We start from the raw sequence: 12,461 nt of genomic DNA on the forward strand, positions 1-12,461 counted from the left end.
AGGTTAGGAAACATGCCACAGCTGTGTCAGAACTCACTGAAGATGCAGAGAACTTAAAGTTCACTCTCAGAACCAGGGATGAGTAGGTAAACCTACTTCTACCTAAATTCAAAGTTAGGAATTTCAGGGTGGTGATGATACTGATTCTAAAATTTCATTCCCCAAGACTGGTTAAAAAAGAAAACAACAACAACAACAAGAACAAAAACCCCAGATCATTCACCAAGTACGGTCAATATTTTTACATTAAAAGATTTTTTAAAAAGAACTGAAACACTATGCCGGTAACTGCATCCAATAGCCTTCAGTGGTTGAGAGTAGTTTGTCTGAATCTCCACAGGAAGACACTGACTACAGCCCAATGTTTCCATTAATCTGTAACTTTGTAAGACATTACACAGTTATCTTAAGATCTAAAATTTCAGGAATTTATCTTGACAAGCTCACAGTACAGCCCGGCGTTTACAACAAACTTATCGGTAAGTAGGGAAGTGTATACACTGCTTTCAAGAACCAACTTTAGCCAATCTGACCTTTTTCCAAAGCGTTTTTGTTTGTTTTGAAACTTTTAATCCAATAAGAGCCTCTGTCGATGCCATCATGAATTCAGATGTGTTTATTTTGGAGCCTACACCAGCGCCTTTTTTGTTTGCTCTTTCCGGCAATTCCCCAGTGAGGAGGAAGCCCCTGGAGTAAGGTCTTTACCGTCGGCACTGGAAGGGTGAGAGCTGTAAGAGGGAGAATCGGGAACGCCATGGGGCTGGCCACTCCGGTATCTGAGGGGCTTCAGCCTGCGTTAGGAAGCGTGGGTAGCGAGAACTAGCAGAAGGGCGAAATGTCACCGAGAAGCCGGGGAGCACACGGGTGCAAGGCGCGAGGCTGGGGAGCGAGCAATCAGGTGAGGGCAGAGCACCGGGAAGGGGGCGGCGCCCCGGGACCCAGTCCAGGCGGTAAGCGTAGGCGGGCGGGGAGCAGCCCAGAGGTGGGTGTGTGTATCTGGGTGTGTCCCGGCTGCGGTGGGGGAGGGGGCCGCCCATCCCGGGGTCCTGAGGGAGGGGCCCGGCGAGGGGGCGGGTCCGGCAACTCAGCCCGGCCCGGGGCCAAGGGGGTGGAAGGTCCCGGTGCCTTGAGGGTGGGGTGAAGGGGAGTGGCCGAGCGCCCCAGGAGCAGACTGCGGCGGAGCCCGGGCAAGGCGGCCCCGGTGCAGGGCAGCGGGACCGGAGTGCGGGGCCCGAGCCCAGTCAAGGAGCAGCACCTACCTCCGGGGGTGGAAATGGGCCGGAATGGGCCGGAACACCGTCCCGGAAGTGAAACCCCCCACCCCCTCCCCCGGAGCGGGCGACGTGCCGGAAGGAAATCACTCACCCTTACACCGCCCCCCTCCCTCTCCCCCAGCGCTTTCCGTCCCTCGCGCCCCCTCCCCTCTCTTCCTTCTCAGTCGGTCGGAGGGCGGGAGCCCTGAGTCACGCGGGCGGCCGTGTCTCCGCCCTTCAGGGCGAGGTGGGCGGGGCCAAGAGGAAGGAGGTGTGGCTAGAGGCGGAGCAAGAAATGGAGGGAGGAGAGGGGGAGGAGCTGAAGCCCGCGCTGGCGGGGAGGGTGCGTCATGACGTCGTGAAAACCCATCCTTATATACTAGCGCCGGGACGCCATCTCGGTCTTTCGAGGTTGGCAGTTGGCGTATTGCATGTAAGTGTCGTTTTAGCTTAATGGTTTTTTCGCTCGAGGCCTCCAGCCCTTGGCAGTTCAAGTCATCTTATGCGTACATGTATTTCTCGGCGGGTCGCGATCCTTTGCAGGGTTCACAAAATGAAGATGGTAGACGATTACGCCTTGGGGGCGGCCGCGGCCTAAACTGCTACTCGGGTTGTGGGGGCTGAACTGCGAGAAACCCCTGGGCTCGCGTTCCCTGCCTGTGATGAAGTCTGCGTTGGTAGGGACATCTGAGACTGCTGATGAATGCCAACGACTCTGATGGCGACGCATGCCGAGTCACCCGAGTGGGCCTTTGTTAATGACCTGGGCCCGGACCGCCTCCGGCCTCCTGTTGAGGAAGGCCGGCGGATGGGGGTAGTCCACGTGGTGCCCATCGGCTGCCTTCCGCGGTGCACTGTTACTTACGTTGTGGCGCCCCACCGTGTGCCGTGCTCTTTCTAACCTGTGAAGTGCACCCTTAAAGTCATGAAATTGTGGCTGGTGTAAACGACCTGGTATAGATGGTAGGAAAGACATGCTTAGACTTCCTAGAACAAAGTGGTGTCTTAAAGATCCTGATCTTTTCCATAGGAATGGTGCCGGACATGAATACAGTGTGGCTTTTGATGGCTTCTGATGGACAGGTAAGAAACGGGTGAACGCCGTGGTAGGAATCAGATATGCTTGGAGGTGGAGGTTTTGTTAAGCCCGTGATGGTTTAAGAGTAGTGGACAGAAGGGATTTCTGAAAAATTCTGCTGAGGCTTAAGTAGTTAGAATGTTGGTCATTAACTTGGCTGCGCGGTGTGTTTCATTGGATATTCCTCGTCTGTTTTGTAGTTTGGTGCTGAAGGGGCGGAAGTGGCTGGCAAGGTAAGTTACTGAAATTCTCTCACAAGGGGGAAGTTAGGTTGAAAGTGCCACAATGATGACATTTATTTGCTACTCTTGACTGTGAGAATGACGAGAATTATTACCACCTTTACACTAACTGAGGCACACAAAATGGTGATTTAAAGAATTTAGAGATTGCCACTAAGTTTACGTGAAGCTTTTTCTTCCTAGATCCTGAAGTTAAACACCCTGGCTATGAGCAGGCAGGTGAGAAACCTTTCATATACTCCATATTTACTCAGTATTTTTTTTCTTTTTTTTAAACAAATGTTAGCTTCTATATTCTGGTATCTTAAATGCTTGTGGAACCTGCAAAACAGATACTATGATGGTTGCATAGTTCAGCAGATTGGATATGAAGAGAGACACCATTTGTCTGATGTATCTGAGTTGATAGTAGAATTGGTTTGGTATAACAGCACAAGCAAAATGTCACTAACTTTATCCTTTTCTGTAGGCATTACACAGAATTAGCTGGAAGTTGGAGGGGTGAGTACAATTTATGTTGAACTAAACATTGGTAACTGGGCAAACATGACAAAGAATGCCACTAATGGCTTTTTAGCATTGCCTTATGCACAGAAATCACTCCTACCATGAAATGCTTCAGTGCATTAAATAAAGGGCCAGATCCTGTCCTGTTACCATTAGCTAGGACATTGTCATTTGTAAAAACCAGCCTGTATGATGATAAGCAAATACTGACTGAACATGAAGGTCTTAATTAGCTCTACCTGATATCGGGCATTTTTAAATTTGTGAGAGAAAAAAATCCATTTTTTGTATCTTGCTAACTTACTTTTATTTCTTAGGTGGACTTGAGTCTTTAACATGTCTGGACAGACCAATTTTGGGGTAAGTATTAACATTTTAGTAGGTCCAGAACTTAACCATGAATGCTGAAGGATAATGCTTAACTACCAAGTTAACTAGTTTTGTGGCTGATTAGTGAATGCATGTCAAGCATGTTCTCATCAGGGTTTTTGAAATGATGTTGATCAAATGTCTGACCTGAAATGAGCATGTAGACAAAGTTAACACTGAAGAACCCTGTACAAAAACTCTGAGAAGAATTCGATGGTAATTAACATTTTAATAAGATGTCTTTTTTCTTTTCTAGCTTACAGGCCCCTATCATGGATGGCTGGCTTAGGGGAAGACATGAAAACAGCTGGTTCTCTGAAGTCCGGTCTGTATTTCTGAAATTAACTGTGTTAAGTGTTTTCTGGTGTTGAAAGGAGGACTTGGCTGTTGTGACATGTGGCTAAAGCAGTATCTTTTTTTGTTAGATGCTGAGTTTGAAGAACTTTATATAAAGGTATGTATTCTAGTGATCTTACTTGGTTACTAGCAAGATGCTGTTAGTGATGATTTTTGAAATTAAAAACAGATGGGAATCTCTCTGAAAAAGAGTGAAGATTTTTGAAAACTGAAACAGTACTGGGAAAACTGCAGAAACCTACTTAATATTATTTATTACTAAGTTTGACTAAATTTCTGCAGGTATGAAGAGTTGGGGCATCTTACAAGGCCTGGAACGGGGAGTTTAAGCCAAGGTACAGAAATCTGAAGTTTGGTTTCTATGGGAAGTGTTAATTTAAAGCCGATACAATGATGAAACCATAGTTCAGCAGACTAGCAGTGATGAGCAAAATTGTCTTTCGCTCCTATCTGATGTATCTGGCTGCAGCAATCCTAAATCCTATCCATACCCTTGAAAAAGAAAATTTAAGACCTTTTTACCACAGGAAATGTTCAGATTTGGATACTATAGTGGCTCAAACACAAATAGTTCTAAGGATTCACAACTGGAGAAATGCAGTCTGATCTATTTTTGCCAGGAAGTTTTTTTTTTTTTTTTTTTTAAGATTTTTATTTATTTATTTGACAGAGGCAGGCAGAGAGAGAGGAGGAAGCAGGCTCCCTGCTGAGCAGAGAACCTGACGTGGGGCTTGATCCTAGGACCCTGGGATCATGACCTGAGCCGAAGGCAGAGGCTTTAACCCACTGAGCCACCCAGGTGTACCTTGCCAGGAAGTTTTTATGGCATATAAATCTGAATAGATGAGGCCAGGATGAGTTATTTAGTTGTACTTATTTTTTTAATTAATAAACTTCATTTCCAGAGCAGTTTTAGTATTCCCAGCAAAACTGAATGTAGAATTTCTGTGTATCCTGTCTTCACACACTTACCTATCAACATTGGACATTGGAGTGAGACTTGGCTGCGATTGTTCTCAACAAGGTCCAGAGTTTACAGTAGGATTTACTCAAGGGTGTTAATGATGTATGGGCCTGGACACTGTATGACACCTACACAGTTGTCATAATGTGTGGAATGGGTTTGCTGCCCTTTTCTTAGAAAGTTAAAAATGGGAAAAATTAAGTAGAACAAATTTTAAATGAAGGCCTTTTTTCCCCTCCATATTCAAACAGGCCGACTTAGCAACCTGAAGATTTAAAGGTAAGTTGGTCTCTGGTCTGTGTGGTAAGTTAGAATGTAACCAGTGATGTAGTGATTCTGCCAAATGAAATAGAATGATATCACTCCTAAAACCGTTCCATTTTGATTCTGAGGTTACTTTATTGACAAGTATCACAATATTTTTTGTTTCTTACCATGATTAACTTGCAGTTGTTGCTTTTAGGGCAGTTATGAAAGCAGCAGTCCAGTTACGAGAGCAGCTTAACAGTTAAAAGGTGAGGCTTGAAAACAACAGTACTGTTGTTGTACTCCAGAATACATGATGATCTCACTCCAGCTTGAACTCTCTCACTGATCACTTGATGATTATAAAAGATCTGATGTTCTGTGTACTACAAATATCTTTAGAATTGAAACACAGAAATGTGACTAAAAATAGCTTTTTTGTCCTTGCAGGCACCTGAATGGATGCTCATGGGATAGAAGAAATCATCAATTTCAATAAATTCTTACAAACCATCTGATCAAGAGTGCTTATTTCAATTTAATGGGATGAAAGAAGGGAAATAGGACACCTTTGTAGTTTAAGACTCTGTGACAGTTTAAGTAATGAGCCTTTCATGTGTATTTTACAGGATGTCTTGGGTTTGAAAGTAAAGGCAGAGGAATGTACTACAGCCTTTTTGTTTAGAATACTGTATTTGTGTTGATTTAGAACAGTGACATGACCTGGGATGAGCTGTATGTCTTGCAGAAATTTTCTAGGGCTGCATGAATCCCTGTTGACAAAATACTTGCTATTGAGCACCATGGTGATGGGTCTCTTGGAAGTGTTGATACATGGTATTAGGAAGTGACTCCATTATCCCCCACCCCCATACATAATTGAAAGAAAGCCTAAAAATTGAGGATAGATTTTAAGAATGAGGTCAGTAGTGCTGGGGTTATTCCAATATCCTTAAGAAAATAGAGATTTCATAGGAGTGCTAATTTTGCAAATGGAAATTGGGAGTTTTGGTCATTAATGAATAGGGGTAACTAGTGGGTTCCCAGTTACTCCCTAAATTCCTTAGGTTTAGGTAATCAGAATCCCCACCCAGCATTTAGAACTTGAAGTTGGGGGCAGGACACAACATGATAGATGGATTACAATTTTATTTTAGGACTTCACCTATTTAGAACCCTGAGGATGCTGCAAATCTGGATATAGTATGACTCCAAATAAACATTGGGGTCTGATGGTGTGTTCTGAGGCTTTCGGAGTAAGAAAATTTTGGTTTTGAGCTCTTGGCTACAGCCACATTGACATCCATACTTAATGTTCCTTCTACAGGAAGGCACGAATTTAAGATCAGAAGTAGGCAGACAAGTGAGCAAATGGGGCCGGGAAGCAGGCTCCCTGCTAAGCAGAGAGCCCCCCTGTGGGCTCTCTGAAGACCCTGAGATCACTTAACCCACTGAGCCACCCAGGTGTCCCAGGAAGGTATGAATTAACTACAGATGGGATTAGTTAGGTCTCAAATTGATCCTGAATGCCTAAAGATACCAACAATGAAATTCTGCAGCAATCTATCATGATGGTCTTCTGCTCAATGACAGCCATTATGGTGAATTCATATGAGGCTGGTTGAAAACTTAGGACTAATGGCAAATCAAGAGCTAGCTCTAGTATACTTTGAAACACCAATCCTGCCTTAAAAGTTTCCGAATGTCTATTACATGCTAAAGTTATTAATTAATCCTTACCATGACAGCAAGTGAGCAGTTTTCTCCATTTCACAGATAAATAACCATAGGCTAAAGTTGCCAGAGGCCACACAAGTAGCAATGTCAGAATATACTGTAATGTTAATAATGTAATGGTAGAATTTGTACACCTAAGGATAATTCTCAGAGGGCTAGAAGGGAGGGCCAAAACCACTAGAAATACTACAGGAAAAGTCCCAATGTGTGCCTAGAGTTGCTAAAGCTGGCTTGACAAGATTGGCAAAGACTTCGAGGCTTTATGGAACAAAGGGCTACCCAAAAGTAGGGCTGGGCTGATTTTTAAAAAAACGAAAATCCTAATGTGACTTGAGCCTCTGGCACTGGGTGGGAGCTTGGACTCCCAAGTTCTAGGTGCCTTCCAGTCCTGGGAACCTGTAATCCTCTAATTTACCACCTACCATTTACACACTGAGGGAGGTGAGGGATGGGTGTTGGAGGGTACTGTTCAGTCACCAGTAACTCCAGTTTGAATAACTGATTCCCACATTTATACTTCCAGTATCTGATTTGGCCTCCTGGAAAAAAAAAAACCCATTACTGAGTGATGACCCATGTAAGTGATTTTCATAGAACATAATGGAAATAGCCCATTAGTGGACCCCACCTTGCCTGAAAGCCAACAAATGGTAGTTCTAATTTAGTACATGATCTGTTTCACTAATTGTCCTGCCAAGCACACAAGGTAATTATGTTCTCAAGCTGAAAAGCTGGGTTCCAGAATTCAAAACTAGTGCTTGATTATCCTTCAAATGTCACAGCTTAAATGAGCTTTTTTTCATCTTGAAAGCTGTACATTTATGTATTTTAAAGGGATCCTCATGCTCTTGAAAATCCCTGAGGCTTCAAACGATAAACCTATGCTTCCTTCTTCCCTCTTATTCCTGGTGGTGTAAAGGTAGAGGAAGTGTTGGTGTATTGTGCTGCACACATAATAAAAGCTGAGACTGGACTTGGGTTTAACTTTCCTTTGATCCATCTAATCATCCCAAGCCATCCCAGCAAGGAGCCCAAGGCAGGGCCTGAACCCATGACCCCGAGATCAGGAGCTGAGCTGAGATCAAGTCAGCTGCTTAACCAACTGAGCCACCCAGTTCCCCAAAGCTAGCAGAAACAGACCTGTAAATACAGAGAACCAATGGCTGCCAGGGGAGGGGTAGGGGCAAAACCAGTGGAGAGCAGCAGGAGGTACAGGCTTCCAAGTAGTGCTGGGGACATACTGCAAAGAACAATTCAGGCAAAACCAATCCCTGCCCTCATGGAGCTTACATTCTATTGAGGCAAATAAAATACAGTCGGTCAGGTAATGTGATTAGTGCTACAAAGGAAAAACGAAGCAGGGAAAGGACGGTAGAGTATGCTGGTGGGTGGCAGGAGCTCACTTGAATATGGTTTTCAAAAAGGAAGTATGGGAGCAAAGGCTTGAGGTTATTACTAGGGAGTGAACAATGCAATTACCTCGAGAAAAAGTGCTAGCTGGCAACTAGGGCAAAGGCCTGGACACGGGCTCATGGCTGGTGAACACCAGTGTGGGTGGCACAGGGGGTGGGCAGGAGATGGTCAGCAGGTAGCAAGTGGCAGGTTATGGAGGACTTTGGAGGGCACTGTAAGGACTTTGGCTTTTCTTTGAGATGGGAAACCACTGGAGGGTTTTGAGCAGAGGAGGGAACCTGACCCTTACTGACAGACTGCGGAGGGGTAAGGATGCAAGCAAGATTGTTAGGAAGCTTTTGCTGTGGAAGATGGCCACCTGAAGCAGGGTGGTAGCCTGGAGGTATGAAAGGATCAGATGCTGGGTACATTTTGTAGAGCTCATAGACCTTTGAGACACGTTTCTCCAGATCTGGGTCTGACCAAAACACAAGACTACTGCGTGTTTACAAGATGACTCTGGAATGTCTTGGAAAAAGAACGTTAGGTGATAATAAAGCAACCTTTATGTGGCACTTAACAATCAGGGACATATGTCAGGGACTATGAGGCACTTAAAAAAAAAAAGATTTGTTAGCGCATGCAAGAGCATAAGCACAGGGAGCAGCAGGCAGATGAAGAAGCAGACTCACTGGGCACCTGGGTGGCTCAGTGGGTTAAAGCCTCTGCCTTTGGCTCAGGTCATGATCCCAGGGTCCTGGGATCAAGCCCCACATCGGGCTCTCTGCTCCACGGAAAGCCTGCTTCCTCCTCTCTCTGCCTGCCTCCCTGCCTACTTGTGATCTCTCTCTCTCTCAAATAAATAAATAAAATCTTAAAATTAAAAAAAAAAAAAAAAGCAGACTCACCACTGAGCAAGGAGCCCAGGAGCCCGAAGCAGGGCTCAATCCCAGGACTCTGGGATCATGACCTGACACAATCAATTGAGCCACCCAGGAACCCCTATATATGCTTTTTTTTTTTTTTTTTTAAAGATTTTATTTATTTATTTATTTCACAGACAGAGATCACAAGTAGGCAGAGAGGCAGGCAGAGAGGAGGAAGCAGGCTCCCTGCTGAGCAGAGAGCCAGATTCGGGGCTTGATCCCAGGACTCTGGGATCATGACCTGAGCTGAAGGCAGAGGCTTTAACCCACTGAGTACTCAGGCACCCCCCTATATAAGCTTATAATTCCCCTCCAAATTTGTCTAGCTATTTTCTTATACCCCACTCACATTTAATTCCCTTTTATTTCTATAAATGTATGTTTTGTTGTCAGGATCTGATAGGTCCCAATATATTAAATATTTGCAAATCAGATCCTGGTTGTGTGTCTGCAGATAAAGTCTCAATAGTAGCTTGTTTCCTTGGGTGTTTTTTGCCACTTTGGAAAATGGTGTGGAGATTCCTCAAAAAGATAAAAATAGAGCTACCCTATGACCCTGCAATTGCCCTACTGGATATTTGCCTCAGAGATACAGATGTAGTGGAAGGAAGGGCCATATGTACCCCAGTGTTCAAAGCAGGAATGGCCAAACTGTGGAAAGAGCCAAGATGCCCTTAGGCGAATGGATAAAGAAGATAAGGTCCATGTATACAATGGAGTATTATGCCTCCGTCAGAAAGGATGAATACCCAACTTTTGTATCAACATGGACAGGACTGGAAGAGATTATGCTGAGTAAAATAAGTCAGGCAGAGAGAGTCAATTATATGGTTTCACCTATTTGTGGAGCATAAGGAACAACATGGAGGACATTAGAAGGAAAGGAAAAGTGAATTGGGGTAATCAGGAGGGGGGAGATGAAGCATGAGACTATGGACTCTGAGAAACAAATTGAGGGTTTTGGAGGGGAGGGGGGCAGAGGGTTGGGTGAGCCTGGTGGTTGGTATTATGGAGGGCACGTATTGCATGGAGCACTGGGTGTGGTGCATAAACAATGACTCTTGGAACACTGAAAAAAAGATGTTAAAAAAATTGTGAGATTATATTCCTTGGAACTTCATCTTCAGCAATTCTTTGAGAACCAGGTTTAAGTTGTTTTCTTTTGCATTTGCTTTTATCAACCTCGGAACACCATGAGTCTCAGATTAGAAAGTGTTCAAACCTCTGTTAAGTGTCAGCTTGTGGCAGTTAATGGCCAGAGCAGATCCCCAGAGCCAAAGCAAACACAGACAAGTTTCTTTGTCAATCACCCCCTACTGAGGGGGTCTCCTTTCAGGACCTTGTTTTACATGAGCATCGCTTATCTAACTCCTTGACTTACACAGGAAGCAGTAGGTTTTGTTTGCCGGTTTCCCCTTATGATCCAGGAAAAACGACTAGGTCACACCAGATCAGCAGTACCGCAGGACATCAACAGCTTCAGCACCTAATTACATCAGTGTCAGGGACATTTCTGGTCTCTAAGGAGCTCCCTTACTAGTTCATTTATGCATATAAAACGATTCAAAGAGGGCATGTAGGTGGTTCAGTGGATTAAGCTCCTGACTGTTGATTTCAGCTCAGGTCACTAGATCAGGGTCATGAGAGCAAGTCCTGTGTCGGGCTCCACGCTCAGTGCAGAGTCTGCTTGAGATTCCCTCTCCTTCTGCCCCTCCCCCAACTCAAACTCTAAATAAAATTTTAAAAAAGACTCAAAAAATATTTAGGAATTTAGGTGTTCTGTACAAGTAAGATTTTCTAGGATAGTTACTCTATCATATTGCTAATGTGAAGTCCTAAGCTAACACTATTTTAAAAATATTCAATGATATTATATGAACAGTAGTTGTGTGCCAAAATAGATTCATTTACTTAACTCCCACTGCCCAAAATAGTGAGTATTCTAAAAACTGGCCCAAAAAATCCAGTTTTCTGAATTTTTATGTACATCTTTACATATAAAATTTGTTATATATATGTGTGTGTGTATTCTTGTTTCCTCTTTTATATAAAAGTGCCATTTTCTGAATCAGAAAACTTTCTGAGAAGCATAAAGATTAAAAATTTTGATATACTGTGTATCATCAGGAGTTTCAGCTAGAATCTTTTTTCTTTTTTTTAAGATTTTATTTATTTATTTGACAGATCACAAGTAGGCAGAGAGGCAGGCAGAGAGAGAGGAGGAAGCAGGCTCCCTGAGCCGACCTGAGCCGAAGGCAGAGGCTTTAACCCACTGAGCCACCCAGGCGCCCCAAAGATTTTATTTTCATTTCATTTTATTTTATTTTATTTATTTATTTTTTAAAAAGATTTTATTTATTTGACAGAGAGATCACAAGCAGGCAGAGAGGCAGACAGAGAGAGAGGGAGAAGCAGGCTCCCCGCTGAGCAGAGAGCCTGATGTGGGGCTCTATCCCAGGACCCTGAGATCATGACCTGAGCCGAAGGCAGCGGCTTAACCCACTGAGCCACCCAGGCGCCCCCAAAGATTTTATTTTTAAATAATTTCTACACCCAATGTAGGGCTTGAACTTAGAACCCCAAGATCAAGAGTTGTATGTTCTACCCACTGAGCCAGCCAGGCACCCCAATAATTATTTAAAAAAATACAATCATAAATAGAATACTGATTAATAAAATTATTTAATAAAATTATTTTGCTTTTTTTTTCCCCCGAGAGGCAAGACTGAAGAAGAGCCCAGTGATGCCCAAAAGGACTAAGTCTTCGAGATAACAACACAGGATTGTTTGACTTCTGAGGACTGGGGACCTTTGGTATTTGCAGCCTAGAAAATATTCTCTGGATTTTAGGTGTCTTCTGGAGCTTTCATTTCCAGGATAAAAGACAACATTTTGCTTGGAATCAGGCTTTACACAGTCAATAGTGAATTACGTTTATCCCCCGGGGGATAAATGGACATAAACTGCATTTCCCCACCTATTAAAGGGAAGCTCTAGAAATTCTCTGCTGAGAAAGGGTATGCAGACTTGGCTACCTGGAGAGCCCTGCCAGCAAGAATCTTCTCACTCCAGAATACACCCACAGGTGGGAGATTGGATTTGAGGACCAACTTTAGAGAAAAGCTCCACCTAATGGCAAACCACTTTTCTGCAGCAGGGAAGAACACTCATACTCCTCTTGGTCCACTGAGTATCACAGATTAGAACTGGAAGGGAAGCTGATTTTATTTTCAAACAAACAACTATAGGACTTGCTTAGACCACCAAGAAAAATAAAACAGGGATAGAGGGCTGATACTTGGTACTTCTAAATTACACATCAAAAGAATGTCAAGGCAAAAGTGAAGACAAAGTAGAAAAGAAAACTTTCATTCATCAAGGCCTTGTTCA

General features: G+C 43.8%; 1 long non-coding RNA gene and 10 other non-coding genes across 11 annotated transcripts; all 11 read left to right on the plus strand.

Moving 5' to 3' along the window:
• Positions 1-1,593: 1,593 nt before the first annotated feature.
• LOC132025501 (uncharacterized) lies at positions 1,594-5,534 on the plus strand. Its single transcript, XR_009406593.1, has 12 exons — positions 1,594-1,686; positions 2,284-2,336; positions 2,532-2,564; positions 2,757-2,792; positions 3,043-3,074; positions 3,398-3,440; positions 3,706-3,774; positions 3,875-3,903; positions 4,089-4,141; positions 5,022-5,049; positions 5,234-5,285; positions 5,467-5,534. It is a non-coding gene; the product is annotated as an uncharacterized LOC132025501 (long non-coding RNA).
• Positions 1,902-1,981, plus strand: LOC132026342 (small nucleolar RNA SNORD74). The gene has a single exon (XR_009406861.1). It is a non-coding gene; the product is annotated as a small nucleolar RNA SNORD74 (small nucleolar RNA).
• LOC132026353 (small nucleolar RNA SNORD75) lies at positions 2,398-2,457 on the plus strand. Its single transcript, XR_009406872.1, has one exon. It is a non-coding gene; the product is annotated as a small nucleolar RNA SNORD75 (small nucleolar RNA).
• On the plus strand, positions 2,610-2,690 carry LOC132026337 (small nucleolar RNA SNORD24). The gene has a single exon (XR_009406856.1). It is a non-coding gene; the product is annotated as a small nucleolar RNA SNORD24 (small nucleolar RNA).
• On the plus strand, positions 2,906-2,972 carry LOC132026351 (small nucleolar RNA SNORD77). Its single transcript, XR_009406870.1, has one exon. It is a non-coding gene; the product is annotated as a small nucleolar RNA SNORD77 (small nucleolar RNA).
• On the plus strand, positions 3,265-3,326 carry LOC132026343 (small nucleolar RNA SNORD44). The gene has a single exon (XR_009406862.1). It is a non-coding gene; the product is annotated as a small nucleolar RNA SNORD44 (small nucleolar RNA).
• LOC132026352 (small nucleolar RNA SNORD78) lies at positions 3,569-3,633 on the plus strand. Its single transcript, XR_009406871.1, has one exon. It is a non-coding gene; the product is annotated as a small nucleolar RNA SNORD78 (small nucleolar RNA).
• On the plus strand, positions 3,942-4,025 carry LOC132026339 (small nucleolar RNA SNORD79). Its single transcript, XR_009406858.1, has one exon. It is a non-coding gene; the product is annotated as a small nucleolar RNA SNORD79 (small nucleolar RNA).
• Positions 4,189-4,268, plus strand: LOC132026344 (small nucleolar RNA snR60/Z15/Z230/Z193/J17). The gene has a single exon (XR_009406863.1). It is a non-coding gene; the product is annotated as a small nucleolar RNA snR60/Z15/Z230/Z193/J17 (small nucleolar RNA).
• On the plus strand, positions 5,088-5,165 carry LOC132026341 (small nucleolar RNA SNORD47). The gene has a single exon (XR_009406860.1). It is a non-coding gene; the product is annotated as a small nucleolar RNA SNORD47 (small nucleolar RNA).
• On the plus strand, positions 5,322-5,398 carry LOC132026338 (small nucleolar RNA SNORD81). The gene has a single exon (XR_009406857.1). It is a non-coding gene; the product is annotated as a small nucleolar RNA SNORD81 (small nucleolar RNA).
• Positions 5,535-12,461: the final 6,927 nt, after the last annotated feature.

This window comes from Mustela nigripes, chromosome 10 (genome assembly GCF_022355385.1).
Source record: "Mustela nigripes isolate SB6536 chromosome 10, MUSNIG.SB6536, whole genome shotgun sequence".
In the NCBI taxonomy this organism is placed as follows: Eukaryota; Metazoa; Chordata; class Mammalia; order Carnivora; family Mustelidae; genus Mustela; species Mustela nigripes.